We start from the raw sequence: 10,901 nt of genomic DNA on the forward strand, positions 1-10,901 counted from the left end.
AAAAAAAAAAAAAAAAAGTTGTAGTTTAACTTGTCATTTTTTTTTCTGATTATAAGTCCCTTAAAATGTAAGAAACATGAAATGTATGAGGTATAATAATAAATTTATGAAAGTTGACCTACATTACAGTAAACATTTCCATTGAATAGTTAGAAATATATCTGCAAAAATATGTGTGGCTATATAGTTTGTATGTAGACATGTAACTATATGCATAGTTACATAAAATTATAAATAATATATAGTATATACAAATTTACAAATAATATATACGGTAATATATGATTTTTGTCTACTTGATATATTAAATATTGAGACAGACATATTAGAATCTCTCTTTGCGATTTGAGTTGACAATATCATTTTGAACTCTCAATTTTGTTTTGAATATTTTTAGCTATATTGAAGGTAAATAATGGACAATAATAATTGGAGCATCTTGTTTAATTGAACATATTATTGAACCTTTGGTCTCTGTGTGGCTCATTCTTTATTTTTTTGATAGATAACAAAATATGATGAAAAAACATAATTTATAAGCTAGACTTTCATACTTAACATATGAAGCATAGTGTCAGCAAAAAATGGTAATATGGCTGCTGTTTATTTAGAAATTACTTGGTTACTAACATATAATATCTAGAATTCTCAAAGCTCTTCACAATATTGCAATGGAAGATGTAAGTCTCAGTATACAGAAATAAATAACGAGGGTCACAAAACTACTAAGTAATCAAGATTCAAGTAAAACATGTATTACTGACGCCATATCCGTGTTTTTTCCATTGTAAAATTATAACTTTAAGCATCTAATTCTTTACTTGCATATTTAATAATTTGTCAAACTGCCTATAAGTTTTAGGTTGACTAATCATATTATCAACTTTTTATTTTCCAAAATTTCAAACCAAAATAAATAGACAAACTGCATTCTCCACTACTATAATGTCTTAAAGGAAGGACTTTATAAAATTACACTATATTGGTAAGACAGTCCATAATGAATGTACCTTGATATAAGCTAGCATCTAAGAATTCAGATGTCAAAGTGTTTTGGGTGAAATAATATTTTTCAATATTATAATTATTATTATATTATTGTTATTATTGTTCTCGTTAAAGCTTAAATGGCTTCATGGAATTGAGTTAACATTCTAATATTTTGATTAGCAGTTCACTCTTTTCTAAGTAGTGATGAGTCAGTCAATCCTCTATAGTCATGGACCTATTTTCCTCTTTTACAAAGATAACTGGCATATGCAAATTATATTATTAGAAGTATGACTTTGCCACCTAAATATATTGATTGAAGGAAAAATTTGCCTGTCAATAATTATTATGATTATATTCCACTGGAAAAGCTAGAAGTTAAATATTTGCTGCTGTTTTTATCCATTTACCTGTTTGTTTTATAACTAATAAGACAAAGCATTGTTAAACTACTACATTACATCAGTACTAACTAAAGTAAAACTTTCATTCGTATTCTGTTTTTTGCTTCAGAAAACAAATCTATGTTAAGAGTTGCTTGTATATCTCTTACTAATTTCTTTTTACATGTTATTTTTATTAAATATAATATTATCTAATTCCATTTTAGGAATAATTTATCTCTAAATACATTCTTTGTACTTTGTTTACCTAGAATGTTTTATTTAAATATACTTTTTTTAAAATAAAAAACAAGAAATCCTATCAAACAAAAACATAGGTAATACAACCACAAACAATTCTTACTTAAATTCGTTTCTTTCATTATTATTTTTAAAAAGAACTAAGTAAATCTTTATAGGTCACCATAAAAATTGTCACTAATAAATATGCATTGAGTGTTTTTATTGTGTGTATATTGTTTGAGTTCAGGATTGATTATTGCATTCCTTTTCAATCCCATTTTAATAGCCCATAGTCTTTCTCTGTTGAATTCTTATGTGTCACCTCATTATTATTCCTTTATACTTTTTCTCAATTGTGTAATTTATTTAACACTACCTTTGAAATAATTTTTTCCTTCTTCCCATTTGCATTTATGTAATATCTCCCCACAATTCAACTAGATACCAATAAAACAAAATTATTCCATAAAAGCATTTTTAATCTTGCTTCTTTCCATATGAATTTTTAACATAAAGTGATTAAATATTTCTAGGAGCCATTATTGTGAAAACAATTTGGATCTAGAAGAAGTAAAGGTTAAAGTTTAAATGTTCATGGCTATGATATTTTCTAAAATGCTCTCAGTTAGATATTTCTTCAATGGCAAACCATTTGGTTAAGGGCTCTTATTATTTAATATAATATTAGAAATAATTTTCAGTGAGCAGGAACACAGATTACCATCCATATGTTGTGTTAAAAATTCAATTTTAATTAAGAAACAAATAGTATCATGTTTGTACAATTGTCTTTCTAATTATTTGACTTGCCTTTATATGTTAAAGTCAAGTTTTTCTTTCCTGCAACAACTTCATCAGCAGAAATAGTTACTACTTGGTTAGAAATAAAACAGTGACACTCACTGGTGGGAATTACTTTGCATCCTAGTGGTATAATTTTGATTTAGATCTACAAAGGAAAATGTATCTTCCAATTGAGAGACTGCATGAATTCCCAAAGTGTGGGAATTTCGGGCGTGAGCCACCAGTGTCCAGCCTATGACATTTTAATTTACATATATATTTTCATAAGCTTAAGCTGCTTTTGTAATACATCTTCTTATTTTTACACGTTCCTGTATTTTTAAATTTAATATTATTTTGCATCAGTCAAATGTATTTAAAATGGGTAATATATAACTGAAATTATAGAAGCAAAACTATCATAATCGTTATAATACAAAATAGTGGAAAGTCACATCTCGGTGAGTAACTAAGGAAAACTTAAAGATAAAAGAAGCATTTGGTTAGCTTTGAAGCTTCATCAGTTACTGACTTGCCTTACTGCCATTATTGAGGCAAATTTAAGGACAGACTGATTGGAATTTCAAGAACAGATCACAGTAAGTTTTAGTATAACATTTCACCACAAAAAGGGTTTGATGTAAACTTAATAATTAATATTAGTACTGTGTATTCCAAAGTTTAAAATCCAGATGCCAGGAATGGAAATTTGAGGTGGGTTTATAGTTTTATAACATTTTAAGTATGAGTGTTGGTTACTATATTTGTTCTTTACTCGAGATTATACACATATGACTCTGAGAAAAATAGTGAATTGACTATTTAGACAAGATTGTAAATTTTGTTCAGATTTAAAAATACTGTTCAGATTTAAGTATGTTCAGATTTAAATAGATATCTAATCTACCTTTTGTTCACTCACTGAGAGCCTCTACAAAACAAAATGTTCCATAGTTGGTTGCCTAATAAAGATTTTAAAATAAGAAATTTAATGACTTGGCGCGGTGGCTCATGCCTGTAATCCCAGCACTTTGGGAGGCCGAGGCAGACAGATCCTCTGAGACTGGGAGTCGAGACCAGCCTGACTAACAGGGAGAAACCCCGTCTCTACTAAAAATACAAAAGTAGCCAGGCATGGTGGCACATACTTGTAATCCCAGCTACTAGGGTGGCTGAGGCAGGAGAATCGCTTGAACCTGGTAGGAGGAGGTTATGGTGAGCCGAGATTGAGCCATTGCACTACAGTCTGGGCAACAAGAGCAAAACTCCATCTCAAAAATAAAAAAAAATTTTAAAAATGTAAATTTGAACTAATAGCCAGAATAGCCAGCGCCAAAATGACAGACACAAAATGAAAGCAGATAAATCAAAATGAAACCTGTAAACTCAATTTTCTTCCCCATGTTTATAATCACTTGAATAAGATAAGTTACAATATTAAAAACAAACAAACATCAATTAAAAATAGGCAATGAACTTAAACATTTCTCCAATGAAATCATACAAATGGCCGAAAGGTTTATTAATAGTTGTTAGACATCACTAATCTTTATGAAAATGCAAATTAACATTACAATGAGATCTCTCATCTGTTAAGATAGCTATTATCAACAAAAGGTAACAAGTGTTGGTGAGAATTAAGAAAAATTGTAACCCTTGTACACTAATGGTGTGAATATACAATGGTGCAAATACTATCGAAAACTCAATAATATTCCCCCGAAAATTAAAAATAGTACTCCCATATGATGTAGTAATTAAACTTGTTGGTATATGGTCAAAAGAATCAAAATCAGGATATCAAAAAGATTTCTGCACTCCTATGTTGTTAAACCATCATTCATTATAGCCAAGAAATGAAAACAACCCAAATGTCTATCAATAGATGAATGGATAAATAAAATATAGAATATACATAAATGAAATATTACTCAACCTTAACAAAGAAAATTGCCATTTTCAATAACATGGATGAACCTGAAAGACATCACAGGAGAACAAATACTGCACAATTTCACTTAGATCAGGTATCTAAAATAGTCAAACCCAAAGAAGAAGAAAATATTAAGTGGTTGCCAGGACTCTAGAGGAGGTGTATGAAGAATCATTGTTTGGTGGGTATAATGTTTTAGCTGTGCAAGGTAAGTTCCAGAGAGGTTTCAGGCAACAGTTTTGCCAAAAGTAGCTCTTAGGAAGCTATAACATAGTGACTATAGGTATCAATGCAGCATTACACATTTACATTTTTGCTATGAGGATAGACTTCATGTTACGTATTCTTATCACACAATAAAAGAGGCACAAGGAGACATTTAGAGTCGATGAATATGTCTATTACCTTTGTGGTAGTGATGCTTTTATGGGCCTATGCATGTAGATAAACTCATCAGAATGTTTGCCTGAAACATCTTGAGTTTTAGTGTATCAATTATGCCTCAATAAGGTTGTTAAAAATCAAAATAGTAAATAAATGTTATAATGAAATATATGGGAAAAAAGTCATTGAAGAAAGAAGTCAGGGAAATCAGATTTTTTTCCCTTCTCCTTCCCCTCTTCCTCCTCCTTCCTTTCACTCCTCCTCCTCCTCCTCCTTTTTTCCACTTCTTCTGGATAGCACTTGGACATCATTTGGATTTGGATTTAAAAAAGACTGAGCTAGGAAGAAAGTTCTGAGTTCTGATTTTTATCAAAAGCTGCATATACAAAAAAAATCAATCAATATCATAAAAAAAGATTTAATATTTAGTTAACTGAAAGAAATATATTGAGCTGATGTACTTTAAAATTTCTTACTATTTTCTCCTCCTACATTCTAGTAAGTGTATTCCGTTTTTTCAGGCAACAGTTTTGCCAAAAGTAGCTCTTAGGAAGCTACATATCATATCATCCCCTCCCACTGACAATCAGAAATTGATTTTTGACTTAAGCTGAGCAATAGCATTTTGTTGTTGTTGTTCTGGAGATGGAGTCTCGCTCTGTCACCCAGGCTGGAGTGCAGTGGCACGATCTTGGCTCACTGCAATCAGTAGTCTTCCTCTAGTATTTCTCCAAAGAAAGGACATTTTAAAAATATAATTTATAATTTTATATTAGTGATAGTTTATTTTACATAGTGCTCCATAAACAAGAAAAACATTATGCCATTAAGGAAATACTTGTAACTTCTAGTGTTGATCAAAACAAAAATCTAAATATGTGAAATCAGAATATTTAACATTATAACAATGCACCTATAAGAGGATAAGATTATTACTATTTTATAGGTATAAAAAATTAAAATAAAAATTTTCCAAGAGAGAAAATTAATTTCTCCAAGCCCATTTTATTTTGAAAAAAATAATAAATGTTTTAATTCAAATACACTTTTTTATAAATAGAGGTATCATTTCCTTAGGAGTGACAGAGTGATTTCCTAAAGTTCATAGCTGTCTAATGACAGAAAATACATTATATAATTCCATTGTCCTTGTTCACAGTCCATCTCTGAACACAAATACAATAAAATATCAATACATTATGCTATTATAATCATTAACTCTTCCAACAAATATTTATTGTGTGCTTACTCTTTACCAGGAACTGTGCTAAATTTTGAGACAAAATAGTCACTGCTCACAGACCACACATTAAACACACAGTTAATCATACAGGCAATGCTGACAGTTTAGTAAACATTAGAACATAGTGTGGTGATTTTCGTGACATAAAAATAAGGATGCATGTAATTACATAAAAGGAGAATGAAGTTTCATTAAAGAAAATGAGGAAACACAGACAACTAAAATCAATGTAATAGTTACTCCTGTGAAAGAAAGGTTCAACACAGGACTTATATTTTCAATAAAGGGGAATAGCAGTTCTAAACTCCTACACTATAAAACATGCAGCGTATTTAAAGATTTATTTGCTTTGGTCTTCAGAGTTAAGCAAGAGTCATATATTAAAAGTATATGTAAGCCATATAAAGGGTTTACCTTAAGTATACTGCAAAAACATCCTAGGATCTTAATAAAGCAGATTAAATTATCAGATATATACATATATGTTTTATGGTCAAACTATAACTCAGAGAATGGTTTGAAATGAGTAAAAAAAACCTAAAGAAGAAAAAAAGAATGAATAACATTAATATAAAAAATCATGTGTATAAAATATATAGATTCAAATATAAAAAAGATTGAACTAAAATATCATTTTTTGCTACTGTTTGAAAATGTAAATGAAATAAACACATTTTTGAAGAGTATAATGTACCACACTGACTAAATAAGCAATGGAAAGTCTAACAAGCTATATATGATATGTGGAATGATACTCCGCCTGAATATATCAACATCACAATCCATGGAACTTGTAAATATGTTATCTTAAGTGACAAAAATAACTTTGCAGGCCGGGCATGGTGGCTCCCACCAGTAACCCCAGCACTTTGGGAGTCCAAGGTGGGCGGATCATGAGATCAGGAGATCGAGACCATTCTGGCTATCACGGTGAAACCCCATCTCTAATAAAAATGCAAAAAATTAGCCAAGTGTGGTGGCGGGCACCTGTAGTCCCAGCTACTCGGGAGGCTGAGGAAGGAGAAGAGCGTGAACCCAGGAGGCGGAGCTTGCAGTGAGCCCAGATTGTGCCACTGTACTCCAGCCTAGGGGACAGAGCAAGACTCCATCTCAAAAAACAAAACAAAACAAACAAAGAAAAAAAACTTTGCAGATTTGCTTAGGTTAAGGACCTTAAAATGGGATTTTTTTTTTTTTTTTTTAAATTATGAGTAGGCCTAATCTAAGCATTTAAGTCTTAAAAAGAAAATATTACCTAGCAATGGTATGAGGGAGATGTAAGTACACGAGAGATAGTCAGAGAGATGCAATATTTCTTGTTTTGAGGGTGAAGAAAGTTAACTTCTAAAAGCTAGAAAAGGCAAAGAAATATTACTTTTTTCCAAAAAGCCTCCATAAAGGATTGAAACTCCACTGATGCCTTCATTTTGGTCCCGTGAAACCTATATCAGGCGTCTACGCTACAGAAGTGTCAGATAACAAATTGTGATATTTTATGCCACTGTTTGTGATAATTTGTTAGAGTAGCAATAAAAAACTGACATTCCACAGTTACAAACATTACCAGAAAAAAAAAAAAAAAAATGGAAAGCAATTTTAGAGGGAAATTTAAATAAAATTTTAGGAAATATCCTTAAAACCTTAACAAAAATAATTTGGAGATTCTTAAAATATTGGAATATTCTCTAACTTATTTTATTCAACTAGTAACAAATTCAGGCAAGGACAATGTAAAAACTAAATTAAAGGTTCATTTCACTCATAAATGTAAGTACAAAAAAATCCCAAACAAAATACGGGCAGACTGTAGTTGGCGCTGTTGTGTACTACTCAGATCTCCCTTTCAGGATTGAGACAATATTCCACCAGCTGCCATGATTTGGACTGTTGAAGGCGCCAAACTTAGTGACTTCCAACCACTACTTTACACAGCCTTATTATTTTGCCGGGTTAGGAATTTGGTCATGGCCCAGCTAGATGAATCTTTCAGTCCATATGATGTTGATGGGAGATAATATAATTTATCTGTTGGATAAGTTGATCAGAAAGGTGTACAAGGTCTCTTTTCAAATTAATGATGCCTTTGCAGGCATTGCAAAGAATCTGGCTGAGCTGAGTCTGTCAAATGGCATTTTTCTGTGTGAATTCTCTCTCATGGTAGTATCAAGAGACTCAGACTATTTAGTGGCTTAATTCTCACATGCAGAGTGTTCCACGAGACTCAGGTAAAAGCTGTAAGGATTCTTGTAAATTAGCATCTGTGTTTCTATTATATTTCTCAAGCAAGTCATTAATACCAGCCTAGATTCAAGGCAGAGGTGGGTTAAATTATATACCATCTTTCTGGAAATAATAGTAAAAAATCTGTATCTATTTTTATCTACCACAGTTTGCACCCTATGGATAGAAACCATTCACGAGCTATTAACACTATGATATTTATCACTTATAAGACCCTTTTGACGGAGCTTGACAAATTTTCTGTAAAGGGATAGATGGTAAATATTGTTGGCTTTATGGAGATTACATTTTCTGTCATATCTACTCTGACACTGTAGAGGAAAAGCAGCCCTAGACAATACATGAGCATGATGTTTGCCAATACAATTTTAATCACAATGCAGACAATGGCTCAGATTTGGCCTATGAGCCATCGCTTACTGAATCATCGATTACAGCATCTGCACTTGAAAAAATTAAATTCTCAGAACCATTGTTAAAACCTTGATTCTCTTTTAAATACCAGCAATGCCCATTTATTAGAAAATTATGTACAATATCATCAAACATTTGTTTAGCAATATATCAAAATGCTTTACTCCTCATCCCCTCCTAAAATCCAGAACAATATTTAAGATTGTGTCTCAATTTAAATAATATTGGGAAAATGCTGCACTTGTAAGTTAGGAAGAGACTACACCTCCGGTAAGTTGCAGAACTGGGGCAGCACATAGCAATGCAAGCTGTACATGGCTGTAAATGTATTTTGGGAATGAATCCTGAGGGCACAAGATCAAGGGACAGGTGAAATGAAAATTCAGTAATTGAGAGTGTGTATGTGTGTGTGTGTATATATATATGTATATATATGTGTGTGTGTGTGTGTATATATATATAGTAGTCTGCCTAAATTTGACAAGGGCTATGGAAACAATTCATAATGATAAGATACCTCTCTTATAATTCACAAAAGTAATAGATGACACTAAATGAAGTAGAAATGACAACTGCCAAATGAAATAGTTGAGAAAGAGATGAAAAGCTCAGAGAAGTGGGCATACTAGAATCAATGTAATATGTAAGACCAGAAAATCCATCATCAGACCGTGTTTTTCAACAAAGAGATAATAAATGAGCTGGTAAGTATAGACATAAGTATCGTTGATAAATCAGTGGTGGCTGTTCCCTGTAGGCCAGGGCTGATAATAGTGTATGTTTACTCAGAAAGGGCTTCTCAGTTATAGTGGGAATGATAATGTCCCAAAACAATGTAGATCAAATAGATACATTTATTTATCAGAAACATGAGAATGTGTAATTATTATAAGATACATTATTATAAAATGAGATACATATATAATTTGAACTGTCAGTGCAGTTCTTGAACCATATAGAACTACAGATATGATAAAATGAATATGGCACCTCTGGTGGCAATGTTGACGGGCAACCAACAAGGAAACTGTCAATCCATAAAACTAAATCAAGGATGAATGTTTACAAGGCTGAGGTCAGCAATCCTAATATAAACAACATGATGCAGCATAGATAGGCCTTGAAACTATTATGATAAGTGAAATGTTACTTCAAAAATAGTGATTAATTCTCAAGTATTCAGAGCAGAATAGCCTCAAATGTGAATTTATTAAGCGGAATTTTAAAAAATTATGAAAACAACAAGAAAGCAAGTAAATTAAGAAAGAAATCTTGCAGTAGAAATAATACAACTAAATAATACAGAAGAGACAACTGGATCAGTGAACTAGAGTAGGAAGCCTAGAAACAGAACCAGGTAGATATGTACAATTAGTATACAATAAAGGTGACATTTCAAAATACTGTAGTATAGTTGGATCTTGTGGAAGTGATGGGAAGAATACTGAATAGCCAGTATGTGAAAGGCAGAATTAGATTCAGACTTCACAACCATAAGAATAAGTGATTTATTAAATAAAAATAAGGACTGCCTTATTATGTAAAGACGTATAAAGTGAAAGTAGGGAAAACAGTGTAGTTCTGACACAAGGGCCAATAACATGGAATAGTGTGCAGAAAACCTCACAAAATATGTATATGTAGAAAAATATTGTCTAACTCTTAACTCCATATCACATTACACAAAAATTAACTACACATGATTAAACTATCTAGATGTTAAAAACAAAACTTTAAAACTTTTAGCCAAAAATTAGGCTTATACTCTTCTGAATGCTTGCTAATAAATAATATCTAGATAAATGGAAAACATATTAATAAAAATTTATAAATATTAACCTTATCAAAATAAGCCTTGTTGAAAAAAGACCTGTCATAGTGAAATGTCAACATAAAAATGAAAGAATAAATTTGCAACATTTAACTGACAAAGGATTGCTATGAAACATGTAGAGAGTAATTCCAAAAATACAAGAAGCTTATTAAGAAACAATGGCTGGGTGCAGTGGTTCACACCTGTAATCCCAGCACTTTGGGAAGCCAAGGTGGGTAGATCATGAGGTCAGGAGATCAAGCCCACCCTGGCTAACATGGTGAAACCCTATCTCTACTAAAAATACAAAAATTAGCTGGGCATGATGGGGCACACCTGTAGTCCCAGCTACTTGGGAGGCTGAAGCAGGAGAGTCATTTTAACCCAGGAAGTGGAGGCTGCGGTGAGGCAAGATTGCACCCCTGCGCTCCAACAAGACTCCATCTCAAAAAAAAAAAAAAAAAAAAAAAAAAA

Source organism: Mandrillus leucophaeus, unplaced genomic scaffold, assembly GCF_000951045.1.
Source record: "Mandrillus leucophaeus isolate KB7577 unplaced genomic scaffold, Mleu.le_1.0 Scaffold312, whole genome shotgun sequence".
NCBI lineage: Eukaryota > Metazoa > Chordata > Mammalia > Primates > Cercopithecidae > Mandrillus > Mandrillus leucophaeus.